The sequence below is a fragment of the Camelina sativa genome, chromosome 8 (genome assembly GCF_000633955.1).
Source record: "Camelina sativa cultivar DH55 chromosome 8, Cs, whole genome shotgun sequence".
In the NCBI taxonomy this organism is placed as follows: domain Eukaryota; kingdom Viridiplantae; phylum Streptophyta; class Magnoliopsida; order Brassicales; family Brassicaceae; genus Camelina; species Camelina sativa.
This window is the reverse complement of record NC_025692.1, coordinates 10579022-10595076: the sequence shown is the minus strand read 5'-3', so window position 1 is coordinate 10595076 and position 16055 is coordinate 10579022. Positions and strand designations below refer to the sequence as shown.

At 36.4% G+C, this 16055-nt stretch overlaps 1 pseudogene; it reads right to left on the bottom strand.

Moving 5' to 3' along the window:
• LOC104706905 overlaps positions 1-2273 on the bottom strand; it is a 5683-nt pseudogene extending 3410 nt beyond the window's left edge.

The window sequence follows — 16055 nt, the reverse complement described above, 5'->3', positions numbered from 1 at the left end:
AATGTAATCAACAATACCTTTGAGTCCACAAGCCATATATTCTTCCGGGTTTCATCTATTGGTGTTCCAGTCTGCATAACAATAAAGTCACAGATTCATCGTAAGAACGAGCAAAGGGAATCAACAGAATATCACAAAGGCGAAACCGCGCAAGACTATCTTACCTCTTTTGAAATTTTAAGAGCAATTAGCTCAGCGATTCCAGTTCCAGCCTTCAAAGAAGATAAAAAGCTTTAGCAACATGACAAATACTTGACAAAAGAAACTTTTATGGTATATGTTATCAAGTCTCACCTCTCCAGCACCCAAGAACAAAAAGGTATGGTCAGCTAGGCTTTTACCAAGTACTTTCTGAGCAGCAATTAGGCCAGCAAGCACAACTGATGCAGTACCCTACAAGTTTACACATCATAAATTTTTTTGATAGTGATCACTTTTCAAAAACTCACAAACGGTACTACTAATGTTGAACATCTTACTTGGATATCATCGTTAAAAACAAGATGAGTAGAGCAGTACTTAGAGAGAAGCTCAAACGCGTGGTGGTTAGCAAAATCTTCAAACTGAAAACCAAGAACATTTGTTATCCTATCTTTATCAACAAAATATTGAAAAGATACATTTTGTTTTATGCAAGAACCAAATCATACGACCTACCTGCACCAACACTTTTTCACCATAGTTCTGTTTAACAGCACACATGAACTCATGCAAAAACTCTGAGTATTCCTGAATCACAATAGAAAACAAAAGAAACGTAAAACTCATGCAAAAACTCTGTTTAACAGCACACATGAACAGCAAACAAAAGAAATGCATAAAAATCAGAAAAAGATAATTAGTAAAACCTCGCCATTTGCTCTCTTCTGTTTAAGGCCAATGTAAAACTCATCATTCAAAAGCTTCTCATTGTTTGTACCAATGTCAATTGTGATTGGGAGGCACTACATGTGGAACATTCAGAGAAAAAAACAATCATAATTAACAACTAAGAATTCTTAAAACAATTCAGTAGTGTTTTGGTTTCGGTGCTTACAGCCGATGGACGGATTCCTCCCAAAGCTGTGTAAAGTGAAAGCTTCCCAACAGGGATTCCCATTCCCTATGAAAAATCACCAACCATTCAAAATCAATATTAAGACAAAAGAGAAATTAAGTTTTCTAGTGTTGAAAACTCTGTTTATACCTGGCAACCAAGATCACCAAGACCGAGAATGCGCTCACCATCAGTGACAACAATAACTTGAATCTCTCTCTGTGGCCAATTCTTCAAAACTTCAAGAATCCTCCCCCTTTTAGAATTACAAAAATTGTACTTAAAAATGCTTAATAAATGAATGGAAAATGATATATTGTAGACAAGTATTTTAAATCACAGTTACTTCTCTTTCAAGCTGATGTAAAGACCTTGTGGCCTCCTAAAAATGCTCCCATACTTTTGACAAGCCTCACCAACCGTCGGTGTGTACACAACCGGAAGCTATTCCTCCACATTATCAATCAACAGCTTATAAAACAATCTCTCATTCCTTTCCTAAAAGATTCAGAATCCACCATCAAGATTCACAACAGTCTAAAAAAACTAAACCAAAAAAGAACAATGTATTACCTGAAGATCCATGAGAGCCATGTAACGCTGCAGAGGAACCGTGTACTGACGAAGATTATGCATCAGCTTCTTCTCCTATAAAACCAAAAAAAACTGAAATCAACATAACTTCAAACAAAAACAATGAAGATTCTACTCAAAACTAAAATTCACCTGAACTTCTTGAGATAAAACCACAGGAGGAAGAAGACCAGTAATGTAATGAGCATCTCTCTCTTTATCAGTAAAGGCAAGTCCTTTATTGTAACGAGGATCACGCATCAATGTATACCCACTGTTAAAAAAAAAAAAAATTACATATTTCTAGTACTGTTCTTTTTCTTATACACAACAAGATCAACAGTATCAACACACTAATTAAAAAAAAAACAAATGACATTTCTTGGTTTGCAAGTTTAAATAAATAAATCAATTACGTTTACACAGAAGAATCCAAAATCAAGAAACTATTAAATATTTTTTTTGCGAATCTTGAAATTATGTTAGTAAGAAAAAAACCTAAAAATATATTATGATCGCACCTTGCGACAGAGGTAACCCAAGGAGTGACGAGTTGATCCAATGTAGCACTATCTTCGCCGTAAACATCTGAGATTCCACCACCGACGCCGGACCTGTTATCGGAGACATACTCGTCGGAGATCTGAGTTGGATTAGTACTCTTTTTTTTTCACAAATTGGATCAGATAAGAGAGAGACAAGAGAAAATATTAAAAGAAGAAAGGGAAATGCTTCAGAGGAGGAAAAGGATATTGTGTTGAAGAGATTAAAGTGGATCAGAGAAGAGGACAATGTGAATAATAATCGCCGAAGTATAGGCGGAGACAATGACTTCTTGTCTGAAACAATCTTTTTTTCTTTGTTTTTTTCTTTGTCAAAGATGAGGAGGAGAAAAACACATCGACGAGAGTCTCTACTTATTGTCTTTGAAAAAAATTGCAAAACAGATCCAACAACTTATTAGTTTTAGATGTAGAACTACCTCATTAAATTTGAGATGTATTGTAAAGCTGTAAACCCCAAACAACCATATGTTATACTTATACAATTAAACCCTTCTTCGTCACATTTTGTTTCTTTCTTTCATCAAATGTACCTACATTGAGCCAAAGATTAGGCCCGTGCAAAAGAACCGGGACGGAAGATTGGAACCAAAACCGAACCGAAAAATAGAATCGAACCAAACTTGGAACCAGTAAAATATTTGAACGAATACTCGACTCCTATATTTGAAGAACTAGGTTTGAACCCGCGGTATACCGCGGAACGATTTGTTACTATTTTAAAAATTTTGAAAACTAATTAAGTCAAATTGATATATATATATATATATATATATATATATATATATATATATATATATATATTAAAGTAAGTACTAATATTTTGAGATATTTAGTTTTACTAAAGATGTAAAATGGCTTAATAGTATTTTTTCAGTAGAATAATTCAAAGTGTATAGTGTTTTAGATATATATATATATATATATATATATATATTATTCGTTTTTAAGTGATATGTTTAAATTATGTAACACATTATTGTAGTCAACACAATTTTAAATTATAATTTTATTTTATTTTGTTATATTTTTATTTACTAATTATCTCTATATTTTTTTTTAATCTGTAATTGCTGTTAATATTGATTCGAAATAATATTGATCATATATTTACGTTTATGAGAAAATATTAACATTTATATCTATTGGGTTACATTAAAATTACATTTCATATTGGGCCAGATTAGGTCTGTTTATATAAAGTATCTGAAGGGCCTGTTTTTTGTTTTCATTTTTTTTTCAAACGTACACTGCCCATTTTTGGCTGGAATCTAGATAGGAAACCACACTTTTTTTTTCCTTAAAGCTGAACTTCATCTCCGAGCAATCAACTTCGTCAAGCTTTTCATGTTGATTCCAGAAAATTAGTTCTCTATTTCAATCTGTATCGTTTTAATCTTTTCATATCTCTATTTTTTGGAGAGCTATTCAAGGTTCAGATAACAATGGTTGTTAAAAGTGGTGCTTTTCCATTTTGTTTTAATCGGCTATCTATCAGCAATTAATCAAGTCAAGTATTGCTTTTTCTTTAAATTGGTTAACTCCTTCAAGCAATCAATCATCTGTGATACGCCCAAATTCGAGGATCACTCAGCCGGATTAGAAAAGATAGAAACTCGCCAAGGTGCAAGGTGCAACAAGGGAGATTTAATGGAATGAGGGGTCGCACAGCAGTTGCGGAAGGCTGCTGATATTCCCAACTCCAATGGCTGCTAGATATGACTCACTAGTCCAGCAAGAGGAGGCTGTTACTTGGATATTACACACCAAGAAACAAAGAAGTATTCTAGACAAAGAACAAAGAGATATACTCATAAAATGAAAACGAAATTGATTGATTATTCTCAAATGAGATTACATGAGTTTATAAAGAGATAGAAAANTATTCGTTTTTAAGTGATATGTTTAAATTATGTAACACATTATTGTAGTCAACACAATTTTAAATTATAATTTTATTTTATTTTGTTATATTTTTATTTACTAATTATCTCTATATTTTTTTTTAATCTGTAATTGCTGTTAATATTGATTCGAAATAATATTGATCATATATTTACGTTTATGAGAAAATATTAACATTTATATCTATTGGGTTACATTAAAATTACATTTCATATTGGGCCAGATTAGGTCTGTTTATATAAAGTATCTGAAGGGCCTGTTTTTTGTTTTCATTTTTTTTTCAAACGTACACTGCCCATTTTTGGCTGGAATCTAGATAGGAAACCACACTTTTTTTTTCCTTAAAGCTGAACTTCATCTCCGAGCAATCAACTTCGTCAAGCTTTTCATGTTGATTCCAGAAAATTAGTTCTCTATTTCAATCTGTATCGTTTTAATCTTTTCATATCTCTATTTTTTGGAGAGCTATTCAAGGTTCAGATAACAATGGTTGTTAAAAGTGGTGCTTTTCCATTTTGTTTTAATCGGCTATCTATCAGCAATTAATCAAGTCAAGTATTGCTTTTTCTTTAAATTGGTTAACTCCTTCAAGCAATCAATCATCTGTGATACGCCCAAATTCGAGGATCACTCAGCCGGATTAGAAAAGATAGAAACTCGCCAAGGTGCAAGGTGCAACAAGGGAGATTTAATGGAATGAGGGGTCGCACAGCAGTTGCGGAAGGCTGCTGATATTCCCAACTCCAATGGCTGCTAGATATGACTCACTAGTCCAGCAAGAGGAGGCTGTTACTTGGATATTACACACCAAGAAACAAAGAAGTATTCTAGACAAAGAACAAAGAGATATACTCATAAAATGAAAACGAAATTGATTGATTATTCTCAAATGAGATTACATGAGTTTATAAAGAGATAGAAAACTTGGTCACAAAGCCAAATATTATTCTTGAAACTAAAACACAATAAAGATAGATAGTTGAATGAAGATTCAACTCTTGAAGTTTGTCTTCCCAAGGTGTCATTCCCAAGGTGAGTTGAACTCTATTTTCGTCACCCCTCTTTGACCACAAAATAAAGTGATTATTTTGGGTTTTCTTGGACTTGAATTAGGCTCAAAGTGGACTGGACTTGATAGATATCATCCCCAATAGAATTTCCCATGCTCTCTTTGGCCATAAGCTCTTGAATTGACCCATTATGTGTTTCCTTGATCTTCTCTCTCTTTGACTCTTTGATCCAGCTGTACGATGAGAAAAAACATTGGCTATATGATTTGTTCACCTTGGTCTTAGTATAAACAACTCCTGGTTGCAAAACATGATTCTGGAAGCACCTAAACCAATTGGACCTAAAACTCTTCAGATGAAGAACTAGATTGACCTCATTTGGTAAATGAAGCGTAACTTTGTGGTTTGTTGGCTAAATCTTGTGTTCTTGGGCTTGTTGGAAACATAAGAGATTCATTGAAATCCTCCAACTGATTTCGTCTCGAAATTGTTGCTGAGCTGGTCTGTGTTATGTGATGTTTGGCTCAGACGTGAAACTCGGACTTAGATAGATCCACTGACTTGAGATATCCATATCTTTCACATATGAACTGATCTCAATGTGATTCCAATCCATGGTTCCGGAATGGATCAAGATTCCATAACAGTTTGGTTTATAGCTTGAATCTTTCTGACTTGGTTGGAATCCTCCGTTGAATGCTCGTAGGTCCAAATCGCGTAGCCATGAGTTCACATGATTTGTAAATTGAATAACTCCTTCATCCAAACTCTGATTGGACTGATTCCATTTCGAGATATGCTCTAAATGAGGTAAGAAAGTATCCCAAATAGTCGCTTGGCTGGAAGAATTGATCTTTGACTTTGTTCGTGTTGAACAAGACTCAAGGGTCGTCTTGGATGGTCTCATGATCATATCAATCTGGGTAAGATGCTTCTAAATCTTTATGTATCATTTGTACTTGTATGATTTCTAGTAACTTTGGCTGTGAAGATCTAATCCTCTGGATATTTTACTTGATGATGTTATAGAGTTTTGTTTAATCCCCATTAATAGTAGGATGTGTAATACAGAAAATCGTTTATATCTTTTATGCCTAATCTAAGTGCCTTAGTCAATCTGAAATTGTCTTGATTTTTTCATGTTTCGGAGACAACATCTGCCGAATACTCGTAGTATATACCAATCATATCACGGGTATAGCTTTCATTATGTAATTAGCACTTAAAGATTCAAATAAGTAATCTGTGGTGGTACTGACTTTTTGTTGTGTTTATTGATTGTTACAGAGATAACATACAACCAGATAAGTACATTGTACATTGCTAATTTCTCCCCCTCCCCCGAATGTAATTGATTTTTTCTATTAAAATACTAACTGCCTGCTATATTCTTTGTAGGTTCCCTGTTTGACATCACGTAATTTTGCTGAGCCATATTCTGGGAAGATTCATCATGATTGACAAAATTCGATTCGACCTTAGTTTTGAAAGGTTAGTTTTCTAGAACACTAACTTATGCATTATTATATAGATGAATTTATTTATCATGAATAAAAATATGAAAAACTTTATTATGATAAGATTTGATTCCAGAATGTAAATCAAACAGAAATAATAAAAAACTGGAAACGTTTTAAAGTAGTTTCATAATGTCAATCTTTCGGTAAACTGTAGCCAAACATGGTTCCTTGTATGAGTCGTAGAGCCTGATGAATTGTAACTCCTAAAATCTTTATCATTTGTTGGTCCCTTCAAAAACTTAAAAAAGAATTTTACATAATATGTAGAGATTATATAGAGATATTTTTCAAAAATATATCTCTATATATATAAAAGAGAAGTACAAATTCGAAAATTGCCAAAAATTTTCAAGATTGTCATTCAATTAGTTGTAAAGGAGAGTGTTTTTTTAAATTGGAAGGGGTAATTTTGTCAAACATAAGCAATCGTCATTACCCGACCCGTTTGTAGAAAGGATTCGCGTCCTCTCTCAAAATAACCCGGATTCTACGTTTTTTGGGCTTCGACTCCGATTGATTCAGCTTCTACGAAATCCACTGCCTTTTTTTTTTTTTTTTTTGATCAAACAGAAGCTATCATTCCATTAAAATAGAAGGTAACATAAAAGGTAGAGAAGGTTTTTAGGATCCAACATAAAGGGAACTTGCCCAAAGCATAAAATAACAAAGAGGCATAAGTGGATAGGGACAATCGATAGTAAGAGCTTGAGAGCTATGGACCACATGCTATGAAGCAAACTGGAACTTGTGAGATCAAGACCAATCGATGTGAACTCCATGAGCAGGTCAATGGAGGAAGAGGTGGCCATTGTCTTAGGTCGAAGACTATTTGGTGTTGAAAGGGTCAAAGCTGATTGTCTCACCGGAGTGAGAGGGGCTACTCTAGGTAGAGCTTTGGTAAAAGGTCGAGCAAAGGTAGAGCTCTGAGGGCCGATCGCTACTAAGTAGTTGCAGGTCCAAGGTTGAGTGAGAAGAGCTTAAAGAGCTTGTGGTAACCACTACTCCATGGAGTGGGGGTCATAATGCCACTGATCTTCAAGTTTCTATGAGGGGGCTTCATAAAGTAGATGAATTGCGGTTTTGAGAGCTTTACAATCAGGCGAGGTGGATATAGGAGGCTGGTGAAAACTCGGTAATCCCAACTCATAAAAGGTGGGATCATAATGCCAAGCTTCCCCAAGCTATCTCCATCAAAGAGAACATCCCTAGGAGATCCGACAAACACAGTTTTCAAAGGACTCTTGTACCAATCTAGCAACAATGGTGACTTAGAGATCAAAAGCAGTCTTCGAACTAGTGATAGCACTAAGCAAACCAAGCGTTGATTAGGGTGGAAGAGAGTGGAGTTTAGACCAAACATGGATTCACACTGAACTCGACACAAAGGGTTATCAAGCAAATTATAAGAAACCAATACTCTGCTATCGAGAGAACCTCGTCTTGACCAAGCAGAAATCATCGGTACTAAACAATTTGAACTTGATATAAAGCAACTATAAGCGGGTGTGGGTAGGTTCCAATGCAGGGATGACTCATAGTCTAGGCAAAGTAGACTATCTACTAGGATTCCGGGATAAGATTAGGGAGCAAACCTGGGCCAAAGAGAGAACAAGGTCGGGACAGAGCAAGCCGTGGTGATGGGTTTCTTCGTCAAGATCTTCAATGGCTCTGGTGTCAACACAGAGCTCCCATCCAGCTGCAGCCAAGTAAAACACTTGGAGAGAGGATAGAACTCCAAGGATCGGAGAGATGTTAAGGTTGAATGTGGAAAAAACCAGATCGAGAGATAGTCTCCAAGGTTACCAGGGCATTGGGGGGGGGGTTGAGGGGTGGACTCAGACAGCTGGGTACTCAGACGAGTAACCTCATTGAGAGAGGGAGACGGAAGCGGAGGAGAGATGGTAAGTAGATGAAGCTGATGCAATACCAGGGTTAAGATCTGGACTCCGGTGAAAATAAACAAGGACATGAACGAGATTTGCAGATAGAGGAGAGGACAGAGATGAAGAAACCAAAGCCCAGCGACGCCGATCGGTCACGACGACGACGGGGAAAGGAACCTCGGTTAACAAAAGTTTTACATTAACAAAAGTTTTCAATTAAAGAAATACATATAATTTTATTTTATTTTAAAATGTTATATATCTCTCATCCCTGAGTTCAACATCAATCTTGTTTGTTGGCTTGTTGTTAACATCTATTGTCTCCATCGCACCAAAATTAACCACTTGACCAACAATGTCTGTGTAAACACAGAAACGGATTTGTGAGAAGACACATAAACTTTTGAAGAGATATTTAAAATATTTATGTTATTCATACGATTACCTATTAGGAAGTTTGGGTTGAGGTTCCCGGATATTACATAATCAAATCGGGAAAGAGATAAGTATTGAAATTAGGATCCAGAATTGTAATTTGTAACAGACAAACCTTAAGGCTTTTATGAAATGGGCCTATTTTGAGGGACACTAAATTAAGTAAAGTGGCCCTACTCAAACGTTACCATTTAGGATTTGTTTCAGTTACTTAAGAGTTAAGAAGCTAGTAGGTGTTGTAAATCACTTAGGATGGATCTCCATAACCGGCCCATACACATGTTCAAGTCCATTAGGCCCATTGGTCCTCTTCTCTTATTCTAAGTCGGTTTAGGAATCCCATTGTACTTAGGGCTTTATCCTTTTACTATATAATGTACTTATTCGATTGAATCATTAATAAGAATACAAGAGAATATTACCTTCGAGTTTCTCTACTTTCACAACATGTTATCAGCACGAGTTTGCCCTAAACTCCAACTGAGAAAAATCCCTAAAACCCTAAAGCAGCCGCACAACATCCTTTGTTCGTCCAAGCTCTCAACCGGATCAAGTTCGTGATTATTCAAGCTCGGTGATCGGTTCTAAGTTCGTGATCAAGTTTTGTTCGTGACTAGTCCGAGGTTCGTGATCAAACTCAAGGTATATCTGAGGTCTTTAGCTCCCGGATCAATTCCAGTCAACCCCAAACGGTGTAAGGTAAATAAATCGAATTCATCGGACACATATATCGAACCTGATCTTAAATATATTAGAACCCTAAAATCTATAATTACACAATCAACAAATCAAAACCCTAAAGTTCTAAATTCTAGAAAACCCTAAAGCTTATACCCCTAAACCCTAAAACATTAAAATCCGATTGTATGAGGTTTAGAATTGCTTAGGATTGATTGTTTGTTATTGATTGATTGTGATATGTCTTGCATAAATTGAAAACTTAAAATCGAAATTGTCCTATGTCTTGCATGAAACCCTAAAACTAAGAACTTACAATCGAAACCCTAGAGAAAAGTTTTTTCCTAAAACCTCGTGTCCTAATTCTATTCAGAATATGAAAATTTACTAAACTAAAAAGGAAACTTAAAAAAGGAAATAATCTTATCTAGAGAAAAGAAAAACTTAAAAGAGGAAATTCTAAAACCCTGAATTTATTTGCATATTTCTTTATTCATACTAGAATATATTTTTTTTGTCTAGGATTGTTTCATGCATATATTAATTATGTATTAAAAGACAAGAAATTATTTACTAAAATTGGCATGGTTCGGTCTTAAATACCGCATGGCCTAGACTAAAACAATTGGCATGGTTCGGTCTTAAATACCGCATGGCCTAGACTAAAACAATTGGCATGGTTCAGTCTTAAATACCGCATGGCCTAGACTAAAACAATTGGCATGGTTCAGTCTTAAATACCGCATGGCCTAGACTAAAACAATTGGCATGGTTCAGTCTTAAATACCGCATGGCCTAGACTAAAACAATTGGCATGGTTCAGTCTTAAATACCGCATGGCCTAGACTAAAACAATTGGCATGGTTCAGTCTTAAATACCGCATGGCCTAGACTAAAACAATTGGCATGGTTCAGTCTTAAATACCGCATGACCAAGACTAAAGCGATTGCATGTTTCGGTCTTAAATACCGCATGAATATAAACGGTGCATGTTTTGTATTTTATAGATGTCCAAGATCAACAATCTCAAATATGCTCCAATTAATGTCTCTGGAGACAAATATTTACAATGGGCATTGGACACTAAGATTACCCTGAAATCAAAGGACCTATGTGAGTGCATTGAGGATGATAATGATTGTACCGAAAAGAGTAGGTACAAGGCGATTTTGCTAATACGCCATCATCTTGCTGAGAGTCTCAAGAACCAGTACCTTACCATTGAGAATCCTCTTGACCTTTGGACAGAGTTGAAAAACAGATATGGACACCAAAAGACGGTGTTCCTACTAAAGGCTCAATTCCATTGGAAAAATCAAAGGATCCAGGATTTTAAATCCGTGGATTAGTATAATTCAGAGCTATGTAAGATAGTCTCGATCTTGAAATTATGTGGTAAGGAGGTTACTGAGGAAGACTTGCTAGAGAAAACATTCTCAACCTTTCACACCAATAATATACTGCTTCAGCAACAGTATCTTGAAAAGGGTTTTAAGACATATGCAAGTCTAATCTCTTGTTTGCTACTTGCTGAGCAGAACAATGAGTTATTACTATTGAACAGTGCAATCAGACCTCATGGTTCTTCCCCATTACCAGAAGCTCACAAGGTTGATATGGCCAAGAAAGAGCCTAAAGAACCTAAAAAAACTAAAGAGTCCAACTACGTCCAGAGAGACAAGTATCACGGCCATGGCCGTGGTAGAGGACGTGGTGGTCGTGGCAATTACCAAGGAAACAATTATGGTCATGGCCATGGGAACCGATCAGACTTTGGTCGTGGTCGAGGTAGAGGCCGCGGAATTTTCAAACCGCAATATAAGACCAAATCCATTTGCCATAGATGTGGTATGGAGAATCATTGGGTAAAGACATGCAGAACCCCTAAGCACCTTGTTGATATCTATCAAGAGAGTTTGAAAAAGAATCCAGAAGCTAACCTGGTTCATCTCGATGGTGAAGGAGATTTCGACCATGAGAATGATGACCAATTGGATTATGAGACTTCGGATTGTCTAGGAGAGGATAATTAAATTTAAAATTGTCTTGATTTAATTTCTATGTTTTATGCTTTGAATTTTATTAGATTATTATTTTGGTTTAAATTCAATTATTTTATTTCCTTCAATATATATTTGTTTGTTTATTCTTTTATGTCTAAAACATAATTCTTGTCCATATTGAGAAATGGCTGAGGAGAAGAATATAATTGTGGTGGATAGTGGATCAAGCCACACAATTTTAAATGATAAGAGATATTTTGCAAAATCTCATTATGAAAAATGTCAATATTAGCACAATAGCCGGTATAGCAATGTCATTATGTTTAATTGAAGGCTACGGCCAGACCCATATACTTTTAACTAATGGCACACATCTTGAAATAAGTGATGCCTTATATTCACCCAGCTCAAAGAGGAGCTTATTGAGTTTCAAAGACATTCGTTTGAATGGTGTACATGTTGAAACTAAGGGTGAAAGAAACCAAGAGTTCCTATATATTACTGAAATCATCCAAGGCCATAAAAAAGTCTTAGAGACTATACCCGCATTATCCACTGGTCTTTACCATGGTAAGATTAATATGATAGAGGCTAATATGGCAATGAACAAGATGTTCAATGAACAATTCACTCTATGGCATGACCGGCTTGGCCATCCGGGTTCTAACATGATGCGTAAGCTTATATTAAATTCAAATGGGCACACTCTAAAAGAGAGAAGAGTTATCCCTAAGAATCTTACGTGTGTAGCATGTGCATAAGGGAAACTCATTATAAGGCCATCACCAATGAAAGTCACTAAAGAGACTTTAAACTTTCTGGAAAGGATACAAGGAGATATATGTGGACCAATACACCCACCTTGTGGGACGTTTAGATATTTCATGGTCCTTATTGATGCATCGACCAGATGGTCGCATGTTTGCTTACTATAACCTAGAAACCTTGCGTTTGCTAGATTGTTGGCCCAGATCATACGTGTGAGAGCCACTTTCCAGATTTTCTACTTAAGACTATATGTCTAGACAATGCTGGTGAATTTACATCCCAAGCGTTTAATGATTACTGTATGTCCATGGGTGTAAGTGTGGAACATCTCGTGGCACATGTACATACACAGAATGGATTAGCTGAATCCTTCATTAAACGAATACAATTAATTGCTCGACCATTACTCATGAGGTCGAAGCTTCCTGTGTTGGCTTGGGGACATGTAGTATTACATGCATCAAATCTTATACGCATCAGGCCATCTAGTGAACATAAATATTCGCCATCCCAATTATTAACGGGTCATGAGCCAGACATATCCCATCTAAAGACATTCAGGTGTGCCGTTTATGTACCGATTGCACCATCACAGAGAACAAAGATGGGACCTCAATGGAGGATGGGAATATATGTTGGATATGATTCTCCCACCATTATTAAGTATCTAGAGCCAACTACGGGTGATTTATTTAAGGCTAGATACGCGGATTGTCAGTTTGCTGAATCCGAATTTCCTATGTTGGGTGGAGAGACAAACAAGATGGTCAAAGAAATATCATGGAATCAAACATCCTTAAATTGGCAAGATCCTCGGACTCTAGCATGTGAGGCAGAGCTCCAAAAGATTATACATTTACAAAAGCTAGCTAATCAATTGCCAGATTCCTTTGTTGACCCAAAGAGAGTTATGAAATCGTACATACCAGCTTGTAATGCACCAGTACGTATTTATGTTCAAAAGGAACACAATCAAGTTGCTACAGAGTCAAAGGCACGTTTGAAACGTGGTAGACCAATAGGTTCCAAAGATAATAATTCTCGGAAATCTAAGAAAGATGCAAATCAAACCGAGGTTAAAGAAAATATAGACATGGCCACGGCAAATCCTAAGGTACCGAATGAGGTTTGGGACGCTGACCTCAAGGTCCTGAAGGTATTGATAATAATGAGATCTCAATAAATTATATCATGTCTGGAATTCAATGGAACCGAAAAGATGTCGACATCGATGAAATATTTGCATACAAGGTAGCACTTGAAATAAATGACGACCATGAACCCACATCCATATTAGAGTGCACTCAAAGTTCAGAATGGTTAAAATGGAAAGAAGCCATTGACGTGGAGTTAAATTCATTAAAGAAAAGGAATGTGTTTGGTCTGATCTTAAGGACACCATTCGATATAAATCCAGTTGGACACAAATGGGTCTTTGTAAGAAAGAGAAATGAGAATAATGAAATCGTGAGATATAAGGTACGGCTTCTAGCACAAGGATTCTCTCAAAGACCAGAAATAGATTATGAGGAGACATACTCCCCTGTGATGGATGCAACGACTTTTAGATTTTTGATAAGTATGGCTATAAGAGAAAAATTTGATTTGCGTTAATGGATGTAGTGATCGCATATTTATATGGTCCACTGGATAATGAAATTTATATGATTTTACCAGAGGGTATTGAGCTCAAAGATAAGAATGGTTCTCGAGAACAATNCGACCATGAACCCACATCCATATTAGAGTGCACTCAAAGTTCAGAATGGTTAAAATGGAAAGAAGCCATTGACGTGGAGTTAAATTCATTAAAGAAAAGGAATGTGTTTGGTCTGATCTTAAGGACACCATTCGATATAAATCCAGTTGGACACAAATGGGTCTTTGTAAGAAAGAGAAATGAGAATAATGAAATCGTGAGATATAAGGTACGGCTTCTAGCACAAGGATTCTCTCAAAGACCAGAAATAGATTATGAGGAGACATACTCCCCTGTGATGGATGCAACGACTTTTAGATTTTTGATAAGTATGGCTATAAGAGAAAAATTTGATTTGCGTTAATGGATGTAGTGATCGCATATTTATATGGTCCACTGGATAATGAAATTTATATGATTTTACCAGAGGGTATTGAGCTCAAAGATAAGAATGGTTCTCGAGAACAATACTGCATAAGGCTAAACAAATCTTTTTATGGACTGAAACAAAGTGGGCGTATGTGTTACAATAGATTGAGTGGTACCTAGCCAAAGAGGGCTATAAATGGTTTGTAATCATAGCAGTATATGTGGATGATTTAAATATTCTAGGAACCTCTGGGGAAATCGCCCAAACAGTTGAATATCTCAAGAAAGAGTTTGAAATGAAAGACCTAGGTAAAACTAAGTTTTGTTTGGGATTGCAGCTTGAGTACATAAATGATGAAATCCTTGTGCATCAAATGGAATATACTGAAAAGGTACTCAAGAGATTTAACATGGACCAGGCTCACCCATTGCCTAGCCCAATGGTTGTGAGAAGCCTTAATTTGGACAGTGATCCATTCGGTCCAAAGAAGGACGATGAAGAAATTCTCGGTCCGGAAGTGCCATACCTCAGTGATATAGGATCGTTAATGTTTTTGGCTAGCCACACTAGACCAGACATTTGTTTTGCCGTGAACCTCCTAGCAAGATTTAGTTCTTGTCCGACCCAAAGGCACTGTAATGGTATCAAACATGTATTGCGTTACCTACAAGGAACGTTGGATTCGGGTTTATTTTATACTAACTATAACAAAGAAGGTTTAGTTGGTTTTGCTGATGCAGGTTATCTATCGGATCCACATAATGCTAGGTCTCAAACCGGTTATGTGTTTACACACGGTGGTACAACAATTTCATGGCGTTCAATGAAGCAAACCATTGTGGCCACTTCATCTAATCATACAGAGATTTTAGCTATGCATGAAGCCAGCCGTGAGTGTGTTTGGTTGAGGTCAATGACTCAACATATTAGGTCAGATTGTGGCATGGCCGATGACAAGGAAGCAACAGTCATATATGAGGACAATACCGCTTGCATCGCACATCTCAAGGAAGGTTACATCAAGGGAGATCGGACGAAGCACATATTATCTAAGTTCTTCTTCACACATGAACTACATAAGGTCGGAGAAGTACAGGTGGTACAAGTTCTATCATGCGACAATTCAGCCGATCTCTTCACTAAGTCATTACCGACATCGACATTCAAGAAGCTAACGCACCAGATTGGGATGCGGAGACTCAAGAACTTTTAGTGATGCTTGGAACAGGGAGAGTAATGCGTGTTGTACTCTTTTTCCTTCACCATGGTTTTGTCCCACTGGGTTTTCTTGGTAAAGTTTTAATGAGGCAGCGTCTCCAAGCATATTATGGTGATCTCTTAGCATTTGCACGGTTATGTCATTGAAACTGACTTTCTTTGTGGTGTGGTGAAAGAAAGATGTATGGAATGATGATGTATGGAATGAATAGAAGTCAGGGTGTTTCAATTCCCCTTATGCAGTTGCAGTATAAGAGGTGTCAATCCTATCTAAGTGATTGTGAACAATTAAGATGTGCATATGAGTCTAAGTCAAGCCAATTGTAAAGATTGTTTGTCACTAACAATCCTAAAATGAGATATGAAATGCAGAAAGTAAAAACAACTAGAACA